Genomic DNA, 2,951 nt, shown 5'->3' with positions numbered 1-2,951 from the left:
AGAGATGCATGGAGTGTGTTGCGGGACATAGAGATGCATGGAGTGTGTTGTGGGACAGAGAGATGCATGGAGTGTGTTGCGGGACAGAGAGATGCATGGAGTGTGCAGGAGGACAGAGAGATGCATGGAGTGTGCGGGAGGACAGAGAGATGCATGGAGTGTGTGGGAGGACAGAGAGATGCATGGAGTGTGTGGAGGGGGACAGAGATGCATGGAGTGTGCGGAGGGGGACAGAGATGCAAGGAGTGTGTTGTGGGACAGAGAGATGCATGGAGTGTGTTGCAGGACAGAGAGATGCATGGAGTGTGTTGCGGGACAGAGAGATGCATGGAGTGTGTTGCGGGACAGAGAGATGCATGGAGTGTGTTGCGGGACAGAGAGATGCATGGAGTGTGCGAAAAGGACAGAGAGATGCATGGAGTGTGCGGGAGGACAGAGATGCATGGAGTGTGTTGTGGGACAGAGAGATGCATGGAGTGTGTTGTGGGACAGAGAGATGCATGGAGTGTGCGGGAGGACAGAGAGATGCATGGAGTGTGTGGGAGGACAGAGAGATGCATGGAGTGTGCGGGAGGAAAGAGAGATGCATGGAGTGTGCGGGAGGACAGAGAGATGCATGGGGTGTGTTGCGGGACAAAGAGATGCATGGAGTGTGTGGGAGGACAGAGAGATGCATGGAGTGTGCGGGAGGACATAGAGATGCATGGAGTGTGTTGCGGGACATAGAGATGCATGGAATGTGCGGGAGGACAGACAGATGCATGGAGTGTGTGGGAGGACAGAGAGATGCATGAGTGTGTGGGAGGACAGAGAGATGCATGGAGTGTGCGGGAGGACATAGAGATGCATGGAGTGTGTTGCGGGACATAGAGATGCATGGAGTGTGCGGGAGGACAGACAGATGCATGGAGTGTGCGGGAGGACAGACAGATGCATGGAGTGTGTGGGAGGACATAGAGATGCATGGAGTGTGTTGCGGGACATAGAGATGCATGGAGTGTGTGGGAGGACAGAGAGATGCATGGAGTGTGTCTCTCTGTGTGTCCATTATTATGGGACTGATCATCGTTCTGCAGGTTCTGGTCGATCGATACGTCTCCATGGTTACCAGCCGGGTTTCCGCCTTCAGAGCCAAGTAAGACATTTACTGATCTGTCCCGGATTTGTATTGGTGACTCCGGTGATGGGGGCGGGGCCCGCGGTGCTGAGGGGGGGGGGGTGCAGCTCGGCCACTAGAGGTCAGTACAGCTCCCTCTGGGAGACTTATGGATGGGAAGCTCCGCCCCTCAGAGATAAGTAGTCATAGTCTGCAGGGCAACCCCTCCCCCCACCGCTGTGTGCAGAACCCCTTCTGGGGTCTCCCCTCCCACACCGCTATGACGTCACACATCAGACTCGGGACGATCCCCTCCCACACCACTATGACGTCACACATCAGACTCGGGACAATCCCCTCCCACACCGCTATGACGTCACACATCAGACTCGGACAATCCCCTCCCACACCGCTATGACGTCACACATCAGACTCGGACGATTCCCTCCCACACCGCTGTGACGTCACACATCAGACTCGGGACAATCCCCTCCCACACCGCTATGACGTCACACATCAGACTCGGGACGATCCCCTCCCACACCGCTATGACGTCACACATCAGACTCGGGACAATGACGTCACACATCAGACTCGGGACGATTCCCTCCCACACCGCTGTGACGTCACACATCAGACTCGGGACAATCCCCTCCCACACCGCTATGACGTCACACATCAGACTCGGGACGATTCCCTCCCACACCGCTATGACGTCCACACATCAGACTCGGGACAATCCCCTCCCACACCGCTATGACGTCACACATAAGACTCGGGACAATCCCCTCCCACACCGCTATGACGTCACACATCAGACTCGGGACAATCCCCTCCCACACCGCTATGACGTCACACATCAGACTCGGGACAATCCCCTCCCACACCGCTATGACGTCACACATCAGACTCGGGACGATTCCCTCCCACACCTCTATGACGTCACACATCAGACTCGGGACGATCCCCTCCCACACCGCTATGACGTCACACATCAGACTCGGGACAATCCCCTCCCGCACCGCTATGACGTCACACATCAGACTCGGGACATCCCCTCCCACACCGCTATGACGTCACACATAAGACTCGGGACAATTCCTTCCCACACCGCTATGACGTCACACATCCAGACTCGGGACAATTCTCTCCTACACCGCTATGACGTCACACATCAGACTCGGGACAATCCCCTCCTACACCGCTATGACGTCACACATCAGACTCGGGACAATTCCTTCCCACACCGCTATGACGTCACACATCAGACTCGGGACAATCCCCTCCCTCACCGCTATGACGTCACACATCAGACTCGGGACAATCCCCTCCCACACCGCTATGACGTCACACATCAGACTCGGGACAATCCCCTCCCACACCGCTATGACGTCACACATCAGACTCGGGACAATCCCCTCCCCACACCGCTATGACGTCACACATCAGACTCGGGACAATCCCCTCCCACACCGCTATGACGTCACACATCAGACTCGGGACAATCCCCTCCCACACCGCTATGACATCACACATCAGACTCGGGACAATCCCCTCCCACACCGCTATGACCTCACACATTGGACTGACAATGTTTCTCCTTCCTCAGATTTCGAGCTCAGCTGAAGAAACAAGGAACTAAGAAAGACTGAGGCCCGCCCCCTTGGATCTCTCCTCAGCACAAAGTCATGATGGGTGGAGCCAGGAGCAGGACACGCCCCCGCGGTTCAGACACAAGCAGATGGGCTGCACAGGAATGCAATCACAGTCACCTTAATAAAGCAACTCACACAGTTCTTATTTCAGAGTTCAGTTTTTGGGATCTTATAATGAAAATAAAGGTTTTTTATTTGAA

The 2,951-nt window shown here is 55.4% G+C and overlaps 1 long non-coding RNA gene across 1 annotated transcript; it reads left to right on the top strand.

Moving 5' to 3' along the window:
• Positions 1-6: 6 nt before the first annotated feature.
• Positions 7-2,951, top strand: LOC149427108 (uncharacterized). The gene is made up of 2 exons (XR_016311442.1): positions 7-1,135; positions 2,706-2,951. It is a non-coding gene; the product is annotated as an uncharacterized LOC149427108 (long non-coding RNA).

Source organism: Staurois parvus, unplaced genomic scaffold (assembly GCF_062004578.1).
Source record: "Staurois parvus isolate SC_StPar_1 unplaced genomic scaffold, SC_StPar_1.0 ptg004029l, whole genome shotgun sequence".
Classification (NCBI taxonomy): Eukaryota; Metazoa; Chordata; class Amphibia; order Anura; family Ranidae; genus Staurois; species Staurois parvus.
The sequence above is the reverse complement of the archived record's forward strand: the minus strand, read 5'-3'. Positions and strand labels throughout refer to the sequence as shown.